The sequence below is a fragment of the Ctenopharyngodon idella genome, chromosome 2 (genome assembly GCF_019924925.1).
Source record: "Ctenopharyngodon idella isolate HZGC_01 chromosome 2, HZGC01, whole genome shotgun sequence".
Lineage (NCBI taxonomy): Eukaryota > Metazoa > Chordata > Actinopteri > Cypriniformes > Xenocyprididae > Ctenopharyngodon > Ctenopharyngodon idella.
In genome coordinates, this window is record NC_067221.1 from 6,403,615 (window position 1) to 6,420,914 (window position 17,300).

Below are 17,300 nucleotides of genomic sequence, written 5' to 3' on the forward strand. Positions count from 1 at the left end.
TCTGCACTCTAGAAAATGTTGGGTTGAAAATGGACAAACCCAGCGGTTGGGTTAAATGTTTGCCCAAACTGCTGGGCAGTTTTATTTAACCCAACTATTATTAATAAGCAATTTAATAAATGTTTATTGTTTAATTATTATCCATTAAACTTATTAATAAATGTGAATTTATTAAACATATTATTAAATGTTAATTTCCAACATACTTTGGGTTAATTTTAAGCAAGCAATACAGTAATTTTTAAATAATAGTTGAGTTAAATAAAACTACCCAGCAGGTTGGGTGAACATTTAACCCAACTGCTGGGTTAATACAACCCAAATTTGTCCATTTTCAACCCAACATTTTTTAGAGTGTGGCTTAGCTAATGGCTAAGCTGTTCAAAAGCTTAAAATGGCTTACTAAATAGATACTATACTGTTGGAATAACATTTTGTAGTCTAATAGTATTGCTACTATATGTTAGTTAGTTAATGTTAGTTAATATATATATATATATATATATATATATATATATAGTTAGGCTTACTAGTGAAATTTAAAAAAAGATACTAGCAACAATTGGATTACTTACTAGCATTAAAACAACAACAACCAAGTACTAGTGACATAAACAGATCTCAGTTAGTTCTAAGGAGTATGTTATTTTTATTTTTTATTTTTTTGAGAACAAAATTGAAAGTGGCTCTACAACACACGAAGAAAGAGAAAGAAAATATCAAATATCAAAGAAAAAGATCAATGTAGGAGGCATCTTATTAAGTAAATTGGTAATAGCCTAAAAAAAAAGTCAGTAAGCAGAACATATATAATTAGTTTCAGATTTGAGAAGAAGATTATTGAATACATTTTGTTTTCCTGTTGTCGCTCTTCTTCCATGTGTGGACAGACTTTGTGCGCTAGCGCCCTCTTGGGCCAGTAGGCGTTACTGCATACTGCGGTGCAAGACGGGCTCGAGTTCGGTGCGCCCAAATGTGTTTTCTAATGAAGACTGGGTCGATGATCCGCTGTGTAAAGTGTGCTTCTTAAACCGCTCGGCTACTCAAAACCTGAACAATCCCATCGAGCAGCGAAACAGTTCACCGACGGACGCAACCAAACCCGTTGGCACTCGATGAGGGTGGAGAGGGCAGAGCTGGCGAAACTGATTGGTTTTCGATTTTAACGAAGAGCCGCCTTATTTCACTCAGAACCGACTCAGCTTTTTCCCAGGAGAGAAAAGCAAGTTTGTGTGCGAGAACGCTGTCACCAGTGGTGGGGGGACTGACTGGGTGGACACTGGTGCACGGAGGGGGTGGTGTTTGTTTGGTAGGGGGGGTAACAATCTGCGCGAACCTGGCCCTTTAAATTACCTCCACAATCACTGTAGACGAGGTGAGTGTACAACAAGCTCTTATTTTCTTCCTTCCTTCCTTCCTTTATGTTTGTAATCGAGCATCCGTTTGCTTTGCCGAAACGCCTATATTTTTCAATGCGTTTGCGTTAAGCAGGGCGCGCGGCGCTCCACTCCACCGGTGTCACGAATCCGAAACCGCTTGAATTTTCTAAGCGTTGTCCGGTGGGGTGGGGAGTGGGCTCCGTATCAATAACATTTAGTAGACTGTACATTTTATATGTCTGCTTTAAAAAAACGTGAGGGCAAGATTGGCATTTGGGTGTTTGCGTGAATCAAGCTTTGCTCTCTGGCTCAAACTAAAGCTTAACAGGCGAGAAGAAGCTTTCCTGCGCCTCCTGTCAACACCTTTACGCCTTACAAATTATCTAATTCTGTGGCAGATATTTGCAGCTCCGGGTCATTATAGGCTTGTATATTGTGTACATCGTTTGATGGAGTCTTCAGAGCTATAGTCAGGGAGGCGTACATAGCGTACCGTTTGTCAAAATGCCCGCATTGTCTTTCCATCAGTGTGAGCAAGGCCTACCAACAGCAACAGAGCTCTGGAGCAAAATGCTGTGCGTTATGGCAGATATGCAACTGCCTGCACTTCTGCATCGTTTTTGGCTGATTTAATGTGGCGATGTCATGATAAAATATTGGCTGAATGCAGTAATGCTGTTCTTAAACTCAAAAACAGCCGAGCAGCACCAGTAACAGCTCCACAGGCCTGCTTTTCCTTTTTTTTTTTCTTGCTGTAGTTCACTTATAAAATTGTGCATAATTTTATAGGCATGTGCGTTTCCTTACATCTCGTTCATAGTAGCTGTACAGAATATCATCTAGTGAACATCCCACTGTGGCAAGGGAACAAAAAACTCCATAAGATGTTTAGATGAACGGGGAGGTTGGGGAGAAGAACCAGACTCAGCTGGGGGAGCCCATCCTCCTCTGGCAAGACTATTACAATGAATGTGCATATGCCAAATATGATTTAGTTACATAGTATGGTTATTACTATTCATGTTTAATCACATTTAGATAATGTAAAGATAATTAATAATTTATAGTCTTTGAAGGCAGTGGTCAGTGAAGCATCTCTAATAATAATAATAATATATGTGTGTGTATGTATGTATGTATGTGTATATATATATATATATATATATATATATAATATATATATATTTTATTTTATTTTATTTTATTTTATTGTGTATATACAGGGCTTGACATTAGCACCCGCCAACCTGCCAATTGCGCGTGTAACGCAGTCACTCCTACTAGCCACTTTGGCAGGCCAAATTTTATATATAATATATACATTTTTCAATTGTTGTCTTTTAAAAAGACATATGAAATTATAAACTAAGTGCAAATGTAGTGTTGTCAAAAATATTGATTTTTCAATACATATCGATACTGAAATATCTGAAACGCTTCCAATAGGCTACCCATTTTTCTGAATAGATAGACAATACCAGCTGCGCTTTCTCACTCTCTCATCTTTCCGACAGCGAGTTGACACACATTTGCTCCGGATGAATATTTTTGGCGTTACAGGGCTTGAATTTCGGCGTGGGATTGCGCATATTGTGTATAATTTTACTCATTGCTGCAGATTTTGTGCTCACACCCAAAGTGCACTCACATAAAGCCGCCTCTCAGTACTAAATTGAGTCCTTTTTCGCTGCTTATTGCACTTAAACAGTCAAATACAAACAAAATAATGTCAAAATGCCGATCTTGGCGAGTATTCACGTAAACACAGTCAGTTATGTTTTAAGTGAACGTAAACAGTCGAGAAAGAAAACATGTCTAACAGTATAATGGATAAGTGCGTCAGGTCTTAAAGTGACAGAAGCCTAATATACTTGCTGCCAAATTATGAGATAATATTAAAAATATCTATATGGCAGTTTTCTTCCCCATGGTATTGATGTCAAAATTGTGGCCAGTGAAAATGCTGAGTGGTTAGTAACTTTGGAAAACCACTAGCTACAGTGGCTGGTGAGCAAAAAAGTTAATGTCAAGCCCTGGAGATTATATATATATATATATATATATATATATATATATATATATATATATATATATATATATATATATATATACATACACACACACACACACACATTTGATTCTAGAATTAAAGTTTTTCGTTAATGGGTCAATGACATGACGGGTCATTTTGTTGTCCAAAGGCCTTAATAATAATAAAAAACAAAGATATGACATCCAAAGTATGTAAGGTAGTACAACTAGATCTCCTTTATAAAATACAAAAGGTGTTAATTATATTTTGCTACATATAAAGGTATTTTAAAGATTTTGAAGTATCAAAAGGTCATTCGGTTTAACCGTCCAAAGGTCAATACAGCCATTTCATTTGTGATTAAAATATCTTAAAATGTAATAAATGTATATATTTTTTATTCTGGCATGATTTTATAACATCATATATAAACATAGTGCAAAATGGTATTAAAATTATGTGTTGAAGTTGTTGCTTTGTTGTGAGAAAGAATGTCTGGAAAAATGAATTTCGTTGATGTTATTCGGAGTAACCAATATGAAGGGACCATTTTGGATCAAGTCATGCGGTCAATATCACGTGACAGGATGTGACATCATTCAGACACCTGCAAAGGACCACATGGTCATGAAGCAAAGTAACTAACGCTCTCTTAACTATTTAATAAAATTATGTTTTCACTTGCTCATACGCATGTCCCGAAACATCAGGTCATTCGGTACAACCGCTGTAAAACATGGAAAATGTAATATTTTAAACACTCGTACTAAATCTAAAATGTTTGATTGTCCTTTTGCTAGCTAGCTAGCTAGATATCAGCCTGTTAGCATTGTTTGAAATTATCGTCATTCGGTATAACCAAAAGTGTCATTCGGTAAAACCGAAATGTTGGTTAAACTGAATTAGTTTTTTGGTGACAAATTTTGTCCATCTTGTAAAAAATGACAAAAGCAGTGTTAATTGATTATTAAAAACCACAATCTCATTGTTAACACTTAATAAAAATTATTACATCTCCATTATGTTTTTTTTACACTTTTAAAAACCTTATTCGTCAATGACCCTAATACAACATGGCAATCTGGAAAGACTTTATTATACCCGTTTGAGTTTGTGCTTGTACCTAATGAAAAATACTTTACATTCAACACTTCTACACTGCTCTGTTGCATATTAATATGCATTTTGTGCTGCATTTCAAGAAGTTTCATTTTTGTTTTCATAGTTCTCCTTTATAGGGAAACCTCTGAGTGGGTTTAAATAACTAGGTTTCTCCCTGAACAGAAAGAGCAAGTAGATTCAACAGATAAAGTATTTGCTTTGCTCTGGTCAATGGAATGTATTACATTTATAGAGCTGATATATCGCTCCTGTTTGCCTATTATAGAAAGTGACCTCACGGTGAGACATTATCATGATTTTGGCAACATTACCATACTGAGCCACAGAATTCACAGTGTGCTAGTACACAGTGCACTGGGCCTGGTTAGATTCACTACAAAGTCCAGTTAGCCATGTCTTATCAATGTATCTAATGCTGTGTACTATATACTCTCCTGACAGATGCTAAATGTATTTCAGGTCTGTTATGTGTCACATTGTCTAGTGCAGGTGCAAGTACCACCTCCCCCTCTTTTGTATGTACAAAACATAACAATATAAAGGCACATGCCCATATTGGTTTTGTTCCAGAACTCATGCGTTGTAAAAGAACGGTTATTTGATCTGATAAAGTTTCTGATAGTATATTTTACACACATTCTGCACATTATCAGAACAAACTGTAGTGTATATATATTAATGGTATTACCAAACATACAAAGTTTTTAAAATCAATTAGCTCAAGCTAATCAGATGGCTTGAAGCGACCCATATTTTTCCAGTGTGAAGTCTTCCAGGGATACGAATGTAATTACAGCTGGACCTGTGCACTAATTACAGAACCAGCTCACTCACTTATTCCACAGGAACCCTAATTAAAACATACATTTCTTTTACACAGTACATGCATTTTCTGTATACAGTAACAGATGGTTAGTGAAATGTCCAGCCACTTTGTGTTGCTTGGCTAGGATCATACTCAGAGCTCCACTGAATGAGATGAGGTTAATTATTCATAGGTTTTGATTTTGCCGCCTCACATCTCTCTCTCTCTTTCTACTCTGGTTTGCCTGGTAGGAAATGTTTGTTTTGACAACATGAATAATGGTTATAGCTGTAACGCACATTATTTCACCATCTCGTGTACAACTTTGAAACTGTATGATGAAAGTGCTGCCATTTATGATTAGACTATAAATATTTTGGGTTATTTTATTTTTAATGCAGTATTGCATATTTATAGAATTGATTTATTTTGAAATGTTTATTTTTTTGGTCATAAAGCCATAGTGATATAATTAGTCAATAATTGGCATTAATAGTTGCAAAAAAAGGAAGAGGATTATAAAGTAAAAGTTGTCACAGTTATGATACCGTGTGTAAGGTGTACCAGTTCACAGTCTGTTACCCATGTGAAAACTGGGTAGAATTTACAGTATGTTTACACTTGCATGGATAAAACCTGTCTGAGCATGTTTCTGTGTCATGATTAAAGAGGGATAAAAACCTCACAGATGGTGGTGGGCAGATTAATTCTGCATAGCTACTAAAAGTAGATTAAGATTGCAATAATGCTAATTCTGACCTAATCTGTGTTATATGAATTATGTTAGTGGTCGTGCATCAGGACACTGTGAATCAATTTGAAATGTTTTAATTCATTTTTTTTCTAACAAATCACTTTATGGCATCATTTTTAAAAAAAAAAAGGTTTTTTTATTTTTTGCTATGGTTGTGTGTGTATATTTTTTATATATATATTAGTGCTGTCAAAATTAATGCGATAACGCATACAATTATTTTTTTCAGTTTAACGCATTAAAAATATCTAACGCAGTTAACGCAGCATCCATTTTTTATGTCATCCTTTAGCTAACGTTACATTATTTGATCACGCTATCATTCATTCAAGTGCTATTAAACCATTCAAGCCCGATAAGAAGCAAAAAAAAATAACTTAAATCTGTACTGGCGTGCTGTTATTAATCTCCTATCTGACAGACACACATGCGCACAGAAAGCCGCTTCAGACAGTTCTTTTTCGCACTTGAACGGACAAAAACACACAAAAGTATGCCATAATGCATGCGTTGTGGAGTATCCTCATAAGAACAGTTTAAATGAGTTAAATAAAGTCTTACCCTGTGTCCGAAATCGCCCCATACCCTTAAATAGGGCACTATTTGACGGAACAGCCATTTTTAGTGGTGTCTGAAACTTAGTGGACATTATCGAGTGCACTCATTCAGTCGCACAATACACCGCAATAACAACTGATGTATGCTCTGTGGCTAGAGAATACCCATAATGCACTGGGAGAGTTGCGCCGAATGAATTCCCGCATCTCACCAGAAGATGGCGCCTGCAGCTGAATCATCCATCCATTCATTTTACAAACCGCTCGTCTGCGGCATACAGCGTAATATAATACAGGTATAAATTAATTTTTAATTGATTATTAAATTGTTTATCTAAGGTTTATACATAATTTACATGACAGAATTCAAGATAAATCCTTTTATTTTACTACTGGAGCTGCCAGTTTGCTAAGTGTGTCAGATCCGCGTCATGTGCTTCAGGTTTTAAAGTGACAGCAGCCTAATAAACCTTTATTCAATTTCTGTATATTTCCTACCTGTTAGATCAAATATTTAAAATATACTGTCTTTGTTGTTTCTACATTAATTTGGAGATCAAATCTGAAATTATTACTATATAAAAATATATTAAAAACTTTAATGTTAGGTGCGATTACAGAAAAATGTGCGATTAATTTTTTTTAATCGATTGACAGCACTAATATATATATATATATATATATATATATATATATATATATATATATATAATATGTGTGTATATATATATATATATATATATATATGATAAAATAAACATTATAAAAAAATTGATATATATATAATTTTTTTTATAATATGTTTATTTTATCATATATATATATATATTTTTTTTTCTTTCTAAAGTTTGTGTTTGTGACTGCATTTTTGAATTTTTTTTTTGTTCCCTTATTATATTTGTCACTATTTAATTGAAATGTATTAGTTGTAGCAGTACCTACTTTTATTCACAGATCAAACACAATTTTAATACAGAATAAGATTATGTAGGGACCCCTCAAATAGGTCAAATAGGTAAATAACATGTTACAAGAGTGTTTTCTTGTTCTAATAATGATATGTGTATTATGTTTGTGTTTTCTAGACAAGCAAACTTACCTGCAGCTCCCTGAGCCAGCTTTAGTCTACAGCCTCTCCATCATCCAGGTAAGACAAAGTCCAAATACAAGTTATACTGGTCTAACTAAGAATGCAGATGCAGGTTATGTTTGTACTTAGTTGACAGGGAATTTTATGTATAGGCCTACAGGTTATCTGATGCAGCTTGACCACTTTTGACCACACGGGGGTGTCAATGTAACAATATTCAACTGATTGACGAATACACTCTCTACAGCCCACAATGAGCTGTGTCCATAGCAACCACCCAGTCCACAGTTCAGTTTTGATAATAGAGATAGATGAGGCCTCATTGTGCTGATATATAGACAGTTCGTGTGTACATGCTTCTAAATTGCATATGGCTTGTAATTGACATGTTGTTTGCACATTTGATAGGAATTTGGTCTTTATGTATGTTTTTTTTTTTTTAAATAATGAAAGAAGAGCTACAATAATTTTGATTGTTTTTTGCTTGCATTACGTTAACCATACATTTTTTGTATGTATAGCTAAGTTTTTCTTTGTCGAGTCAGAGTATGTTTATACAACAATGATGTACTAATAATGGAAAAGGTCGATTAAGGTGTTTTCATGAAGGCTCTTCAGTCCGATTGAGCCGTTAATCTGATTATAAACAGATTATTTGTTTTGATGTAAACGTAACGGTTGTGATGTGTATACTTGATCCCACTCCATGAGTGTGACACTTAGTCAGGAGTTTCAAAAGATGACTGTCTTTTTGGTTTGGATTAAATGCATGATAGTTACGGGAGTGCTGTATTGAATTTCTGAGGAAGAGTGTCTCAGTTGTGTGTCATGTCTTTGCCTACAGAAATATCACCTACTTTTTAATTTTAAAAATTCAAACGTTGTCACCCAAAACATTTCAAAATACAGTTTCCTGTATTCATAAAGTGTAGTACTAAAGTCTGAGACCCCTTGAAAAACTAATGAGATTCAAAATCTAATGAGAACTCAGAAGTAAACGTTTGTTTTTTTTCTTTTCTTTCTTTCTTTTTTTTTTTTTTTTTTTGATTTAGAAAAATTGACAATTTAAAAAAAAAAAACACATAAAATACAATGAAAGCAAAAGGGGCATACCAAATCAGGGCTTGATTCGTACTTTTCCCCAAGGCGCATTTTTAAAAATATAGGAGCCTGTAAATAACTTTAGGGGAGAAATGAAAATATATTAAATATTTTTTTTTTCTTAATAAAGGTATACGAGGAGACAATTACATGCAAAAATAAAATTTTTTTGAATACAATAACTACACTTTTTTTTTTTTTTTTTTTTTTTTTATAATTTCCGCTTCCGCTTCATACTGAATTATGTATATTCTAAACATTGAATTAAAAAAATTTGGTAGATAAAGTTTATTTTGTAACTAAGTACCAGTAATAACCAGAAGAAATATGTTTTGCATAATGCGGGATTTTAATTATAAACAAGCCCAAACTACACTGGACTCTTATTTTGAAATGTCTTTACTGCTTCCAGCTGCTCATTCAGAGCTATAATGCACTCTTACAACCATATATATATATATATATATAGATGCCTCGTTAGCGGCTGTTTCTATGAGCCGCAATACCTAAGCCATCCGCCATATTGGAGCTGTCAAAGCCGGTCCGTGAACACTCGAGAGCAAATTGACTGTGCATCTGCAACCATAGTTACCACAGACACATGTAGTTACCATAGATGCATGTATGATTATCTATATCTGCAATAGACTTCAGCAGATGATTTTGCTAAACTAACACAATACAAGACGAAGGCATCAGCTAACACGACATTAAAAAGTTACCATAGTTTGAAAACATGTAATGTATACATATAAAAAAACAAACCAACACATTCTCACCTGTGGAAGGTTATCCCATTTCCTCAGGAATTTAAATCTGGTCAGTTTCACAACCAGAAGCTGCCCGATGTGTGGCACTGTGAGTGACGACACGCTGACCGTTGCAAGATGGCGGGCACGCCGACGTGTCTGGAGCGGTCGAATGTGGCATCTACTTATGCTTATCTATGCTTACAATCATCTAAAACATATTAGTAAACACGGTCATAATTCATTTACAGTAATCATAAGCATAAATGCGTGGTATCATTGAGTGCGAACTGCTCTCGAACGTGTAACACCCCCATGTTTTTTAATTTGAACATTCAGCACTCATATTTATGAATTAAATCATCACCAATAATCACATTAAGCCATATTGCCATTTCTGTTTTCCGGCCTCAAGTTTAAGGCCTCTTAAAATGTAATTAAAACTTTTGTTATACCATGTTAAGACATTTAAGAGTTTTTATGACCTTAAATTTGATAAAACTGACTTTTTAATGATCCGTGGGGACCTACTTTTTTTCCGCACACATACTCCTACATTTTACGGTTCGCACACATCTATTTTTAGTCGCAAATGTGAGTGAAATGCTTGCAGTTTTGACCCTGAAAATTCAAGTTAATTTTTCAATTCAACATTTCACTCAAATTGTTATGCTTAAAGAAAAAATTATATATATATATATATATATATATAATATTCAAAATAAAAATAAAAGCATTGTCTCACCAGTGTCACAAACTTTTAAACCTCACTGTGCATATATATAAAATTATGTCCTAATATCTTCACAGTAAATTTGCAGTTGTAAATTCACAGTCAACAAACATTTTTTTTTAGAATATGTTAATATTATATAAAAACATCCACAGAGTACAGTACAGCCACACATAAACTACACCACAGAGTGGCAGTATAGGACTTCACTGCTGAGGCTCTGTGTTTGTTTTCCACTGTGTTTTCCATCTCTAGTTACGTTCTGCTCAGTCTAGACGGGACAAAACCCCTGACCAGATTCCTGCTGTCTTGCGTCAGCTGACTGACTCACAGACTGTGGGGGGAAAGTGTGGGGTCCTGTTTGGAAAAACATGCTTCAGGGAAAACACCTTCCGAGACATCAGTCTGAATTTCACACAAACACGGTGTCTGGTTTTATCTAGAGATGATTTTTTTTAAGGCAGACAGGAAATATACCATAGGGACTGTGGTATTTCTGTTTTTGCCATACGGTGACTAGACGCCTGTCAGTGACTGATAGACCGCCGGTCAGCCTCAAGTCATGCGTGCAACTTTCAGACTAAACATTGAGATTTTAGATAACTCCATATGTAACCCTGCTAGCGTGTACATAATACATGCAGTAAATTCAATTTGAGCTTTTCAGAATGCTCAAAATATCAGAAGGTGCAGTGCTGAAAATAGCTACAGAACATGTGATAGATTTTGTGGTGTTTGGCAAGGTTGTTATTCAACAGATAAAGTGTGGTGAATACCCCACACTTAAGTCCTTTACTTTGTCTGTATTGTGAAAGAGCTGAACATGTTATGAAAGGCTTGGCGAGAGAAACACTTCAAAAGTGCTGGGTCATGATGACTCTGCTATTTTTGTAGTGAGCTTTCAAAATATGAGTCAGCACCTCAGCTTTTCCCCCCGTTTGCAGCAGAGTGGAAAAGAAATGTTGACTAACCGACATGCACATCATTTTATATTCCTCAGCTACGTGACAGGTGCCGGTAGTTGTTGCATAAACAGCCGTTTGTGGATCTCTTGGGATTGCACTTGTCTTGTAACAGCTTATATCACATCCCCGGAGCCCCACATGGCAGGGTTATGTAGCAGGTTTTATAGCGTGCTATATAATGTGTTTGCAACTAAGACAAAGAGTGGCATGCCAAGTGCTGGAGATGCGAGCACTCATAACAGCTTATCTAAAAATAATGAGTGATTTGGACTCGGTAGCGTTAGGAGTCTGTTGTTATTTTCACCAATGCCTCTTCACAATCTCCTTGGCATTCAGAAATCCCTATTCAGCTCGACAGTTGGCCGCATTCCTGTCGCTCTTTACTCGCTTTCATTTTTGGTCGTTGAAAGAGGAATGTGAGTAACGGTTGCTGATGCACTCCCTCCCTGCGCTGCGCTCACATACTCCCCAGCATATAGATCAGTCTCCTACTCTCACCTACATGTGCGGAGGGGGGTGTGCGGCCCACTCTCGCTCATCCATCGCAGCTGGGGGTTCAGTGCATTGCGCATAGACTACTTGCGCACTACCGCCTCCATCACTCCTCCTCCTCCTCCTCCTATAGAGTGTTTTATTTAGTGCTGTTTTAGTAGGCAAAATACATTGATATGCACCTTTGCAGAAATCTCATAGTTGCATTATTAATAGTAAGACTAATATAACATTACTTTCTATTATATTATTACATTTAGGTTACATTTATGCATTTAGCAGACACTTTTGTAGGAGCATAATGTATTTGTCACAGAGCCAACATCACCATTCAAAAAATAATAATAGGCTTCATAAAATTCTAATAAATAATAATAATAATTTGGCATTCAATGTGTAGATATATTTGCATAATCTGTGCACATCAGTGTTACTTTAGTATTATTTATATACTGTTATTGTATTTTTTTAATGTTTTAAATTATCAGTTTTCCTTTTAATTTTAGTTTACGTTTTAGTAATTTTGCAATATGCTCTTCATTTTTATTATTACTATTATATATTAGTTAGCCATTAGTCACTTCAGTAGTTAAACTTCAACTTTATCTATATCTATCTATCTTTCTATATATATATATATATATATATATATACACACACACACACACACACACACATATACATATTATATATATATATATATGTGTATATATATATGAGATGCACCGATACGATAGCCGATTATTGATATCTGATATCTGCCAATACCGATAACATTTTTAATTATTATATTTTGAAAGAAATGCAAATAAAAACTTTATTCTCTCCATTTCATCACCTTGTTTCAGAGTAACTTGTATCAGTTATAAACACAAACACATTACTCAAATTAATATTAACACACATTAACTAAATTCTGAAGATTAAATTAATATTTCTTAACTTTCTGAATGTTATTAATTCATATAATTATTATTAATATTGAATATCAAACTGGTTTCTTAGCATTTTCTTTGCACAAAGTGCAAATTCAGGGCATTTTCCTGCCCTCTTTTGATTGAGAGGATATATCGGCCTTGACTATTGGCTGTTTTTATCCACCAGTAGTGTGAAAATTCTCTTTTATCGGCCGATACCGATTATTGGCCGATATATCGGTGCATCTCTAAAATATATATAGTTATGTTGTTATGAAACATTTATTGTTGGAATCTGTAAAAGCGCAGAATGTATAGTAAGCAGTATGCTTGTATTTCAATAAAGTGTTACAGCAAATAATTGAATATTTCCGTCATCCCTTGCCCTAGGCTCTGTTTGCATTGCCAAACACATTTGCATGAAAGTTTTCATCCATGTCTTTGTTACACTTCTGCTTAGAGGAAAGACACATAGTTTGAATAGCTTTAAGTTCCAGTGAACTACTTAAGAGCTGCAGGAATGCCGTTCCCATTTCTGTAATGTTCATCTTACTGGAAATTTAATAATTCTTTCTTGTAAAACTAAAGCTCAGCCAGTTTTTTGTTTGGTTTGCACACTGAAAGGAATTGTTCAGGAGGTGTATTATATATTCAAAGCTGATGATTACATTAGAAACATAACAAACTGTGTTTATTCTATTGTTCTATCCATGCACCAGCTGATTTGATAGCACAATCACTGTTCTAAATGTCTTGTCTGGTGTACTAGCTGTAAGCTACTGTCTGTCCTGCTTTCTAATCCTTTATGTAAAGCTTCTGTAGCATCACTGAACTCAAAGTTCATAAGCATTCATGTTGCTATCTCTTACCTTTCCGAGTAAGCCAGCTGTATAATGCGTAAGTCAGCTGATATCCAAATATAGGAACACAGGCTGTTTATTAGTGTTTCACTGTTCTTGTGAATTCGGAACTGTTTTGCATCATGGCTGCATGTTACAGACGTGGGGGATGTTCGGAATTGCATGCCATATTATAACTCGTTCTGCAGTATGTTCACTGTTTCTGTATGCATAGAGTGCCTGGATTATATAATACATGCCAAAATGTGCATACAACCCTTACAATACTGTATCCCACAATGCAATTTGCTCGGCTCGACCTACCATTGCTAGTGTAGCAAATTAACTGAAAGTGATATCAGCTGTTGTTTTATTTATTTATTTATGTTTTCTTCCTCATTATTGTATCAGGCTGCATAGAGTTAAGACATTTGGAGAAATCAGGACAGAAGTGGTCGAAAGTGGACAAAAGAGACGGATTAAAACACCAGGTGTAAACGGGAACATGTCTCCCTCATCTACTTGTGATCCCATCGACCAAACCACATCTTAATACCAGGTGTAAACCGGGTCCAAGACTGAACTTTGACCCAAGTCTGACACAAGTTGACCCTTCCCTTGACTAGACAGAGCACAATCACGAGTACGGGGTGCTGCAGCTGACACCTGGGTGTTTTGCCACCAACACACTTTTCAGTCATACAGCCAAACACTTGAAATAACAAACTCTCTTGTATGGCTCTCTTGTATGAAATTACTAATCATACTCCTTTTCTCTTCAGCACTTTTAAAGGCTTGGCAGATATGTTAGTGAGGTGATGAATACAGTTTTCCTCTCGTACTTAAGCAAGTAGGTTAATCTCCCGGAGCACTGACCTAATTTAAGGGCCTTTCCACACTCTGTGAACGTCCTCACCATGTAGATGATTTGAGGGAAGAGGTGTGGCTTCCCAACACTGAGTGCAGTCCTGCAAACCAGGGCCAAAGGTTTAACACTCATACATAATTGCTCAAGGAAAAAAAAAAAAAAAGTTTTAATGGGTTTTAAGTTTGAACTGGGGCTGATTATGATATATATTTTTTGTTCTTGATTAGTAAAGGCACAATATGTAAGATTTTTGGAGTGAAATATTCAAAAACCACTAGAACAGTGTTATATATTTTGTTGACTTGTGTACTTACTGTATCCCAAATGTTTCCAAGAATGTCTAAATCCAGAGAAATAAGCAATTTTAACCAGGACACGGACCGTGTCCGTGCGTTGCTTATCAATGACTTTGTATCCGCGCTACCCTCAATTTCCGTTTTATTTTTTAAGCATGGAAACACCAAAGACGCTTTAATATATGAAGTGTTTTATTAGACAGGTGAGCAACTGTTTGGATACATTCATCGACAGAAAACTAATCATGTTATATAGCTCAACACAGTAAGTCTTATTGTTTACATCTCGTTTTCTTGATTTACTGCCATGTTTTTCCATGACTAATATCGATCTAGCTTACTGCAGTGTGTAACAAGTGTCTCGTAGTAGCCACCGAGTGAACGCAGAGTAGCATTATAACAACTTTTAACACTCAAATGTATCTAATATGATAAAACAGTGCTGCGTTACCACACATACACATGACAGGAAGAAGCGGAAGCACTCGTCTGTGGCATAATAAAGCTCCACTGCTCTCGAGCCATTAGCTCATCCATGAAGATGAATATAGTCCCATCGAATTCTTTTCCACCGGCTGTTGACGTGAAGACAACACCTCCCATGATTCTGTGAAATCAAGGTGTCATCAAGCCATGCCTTTGTTTTGAATAAGCGACCTCTAGTGGTGAAAAATGACATATTGTGCCTTTAAATTTCAATTAGTAGAATTGATTTAAAAAATTACATTAAAAAAAATATTTATTTAAAATTAAATTAATGCATTATTTTAATTAAAATATTTTAGTGATACATTTAGTAATTTATTATTAAATTTAGGTACATTTAATTTATTATTCAAATATTTTAATTTAAATTTAAAGAATACTTTATGATAAAAAAATGTATGATGCAATACATTTAATTTATTTCTGCATTATTTCATTGCTGTTTTATCTATTAATCAATACTATCAAATTATCATTATTTTTATAGTTAATTGTGCTGCCCTAGTTTGATCAATGCAAGAGAAGGGACATGTCATTTAAGAAAGAATAGGTCGGTATCATGCATTTAAGAGAAAAAACAAAAATCAAAAAACAACAGCATTGTTGGCACTTGACCAGGCCTTTTCTTCCTAGAGGAAGAAGCTCAAAGAATGTTTCTCATTTGTTTACCTGCTTCAACTCAAGGAAATGTGTTGCATGCATTATGTAATGTGTATTGACTTTTTTTAAAACAGTTACAGGAACAGTACTGCCTTCATTTCACTGCAACAACAACAAAAATACTTTACACCTAGTCACCTGTCCTGATAACATATCTAATTGGATCATCCTAGCAGCCTTTCCACGTAGGTCCTTTGCATGTAAACAGTCCTGGTTCCCTGTGCTCTATTCAAACAGGCGGATGCATGTGTTAGAGGAGTAAGTTACACTCTTTGCACTGAGGGTGGCTTGTTTGGGAAAGCAGGAGTGAGGTTTGACACCTGTGCAGCTGATATCTGCAACAGCCCTTCTCAGCGGGAGTCCAATGGGGACCAGGTCAGAAATCCTCTGCCATGCATGTGAACCGCCTGCTTTACGCAGTTTCACGGCAGAGGTGTGAAACGGCCTGCCGTATATCTCCCTGACGCCCTGCTGTTTTAGGTGGCGACAGACGCAGAGAGCGACCGTAGACCGACTCTAAACATTCCGTCTCATTCCCTCTCTCCCTCTTGGTCACCGTTTATAAAACTGTGTGGCATTAGTGAATGCTCACTTTATTAAAGCTGCCTCCATTCCTGCCGTAGTAATTATCAAGATTTGTCTCCATTACAAGTCATGTGCAATTGATTCCATGTGCTTCAGTTGTCTCTCGTACAATAATGACTTGTTCTACCTTAGGGTAGGCATTTCAATCATTTTGTGACTTATACTCCACTACATGACAGATAAATCAGTTACTCTGGAAAGGGAACTGCGCCATTTGTTGGTCTGTGTATATGTGCATGAGATGGATGCTTTTCGAAAGGTACAAAAACAAACTGCTAACTCAATAAAAAAAAGTCTAGGTAAGCTTGCACCGCTATTTTTGTTGTGATTTGTTGAACTGGAGTCGCCATAAGCATCACTAACATTTAGAAGACACCATTAAACAAATATTATGGATATTATTCTTCCTTTATGTACATAATTTTGGCATTCAATGTGTTGATTTATTTGCATAATCTGTGCACATCAGTGTTACTTTAGTATTATTTATGTACTATTATAGTATTTTGTTAATGATTTGAATTAGCAGTTTTCCTTTTAATTTTAGTTTACGTTTGAGTTAATTTTGCAATAAATTGTAAATGTTTTTATTTTTATTTCAGTTTTAGTCATTTCAGTACTTAAACTTCATCTATCTATCTCTATCTCTCTCTCTCTCTCTCTCTATATATATATATATATATATATATATATAAATAAATATAATACTTTCCCAGTCAGCGTCAGCATTTTTGATTGTTTTCATAAAACTTTTATTGCCGCCAAATTATTTTGTTGTATGGATATGAACATACAATATGTCAGAAGAAGGAACAGAGCCTCTGCTTTTAAACAAACAAACAAAAAAAGAACATTTTATTTTAGCTTCAT

General features: G+C 35.2%; 1 protein-coding gene across 1 annotated transcript in view; it reads left to right on the top strand.

Moving 5' to 3' along the window:
* The first annotated feature begins 891 nt into the window (after window positions 1-891).
* Window positions 892-17,300, top strand: part of gng7 (guanine nucleotide binding protein (G protein), gamma 7) — a 37,404-nt gene continuing 20,995 nt past the window's right edge. The window contains exons 1-2 of the mRNA XM_051866503.1: window positions 892-1,375; window positions 7,735-7,796. The gene's annotated coding sequence lies outside the window, so the exon portion shown is untranslated. The remainder of the gene's footprint in view (window positions 1,376-7,734; window positions 7,797-17,300) is intronic.